Here is a 435-nt window from a genome sequence, read left to right as displayed (position 1 = left end):
GTCCACTGATCTATGTGTCTGTTTTCATGCCTTTTCCTTAGTGCTCTGTTGCTTGGTAGTAAATTTTGAAGTGAGTTCATGTGATGCCTCCAGCTTATTCTTCACTCAAGATTGTTTTGGCTATTTTAAGTCATCTGTGGTTCCCTATAGATTTTAGGGTTGTTTTTCAATTGGTTGCAATAATAAATTCTTATGGAAATTCAATTATTTTCAATAAGAAATATTATTTCTTAATTTATTTTTAAAATACTTTTGAATAGTTGGTTATAACATATACAAAAAAGGAAAATACAATACACTAAAACTTATGGGACATAGGTAAAGCAAATCTTTAAAATGTTTATATTGATAAATGTCTACATTAAGAGAACAGAAAGAGCCCAAACAACTTAGTATTAACCTCACAGACCCAGAAAAAAAAGAATAAATAAGCCC

Source organism: Tupaia chinensis, unplaced genomic scaffold, assembly GCF_000334495.1.
Source record: "Tupaia chinensis unplaced genomic scaffold, TupChi_1.0 Scaffold140218_1, whole genome shotgun sequence".
Classification (NCBI taxonomy): domain Eukaryota; kingdom Metazoa; phylum Chordata; class Mammalia; order Scandentia; family Tupaiidae; genus Tupaia; species Tupaia belangeri.
Note: the sequence above shows the minus strand (reverse complement) of the source record.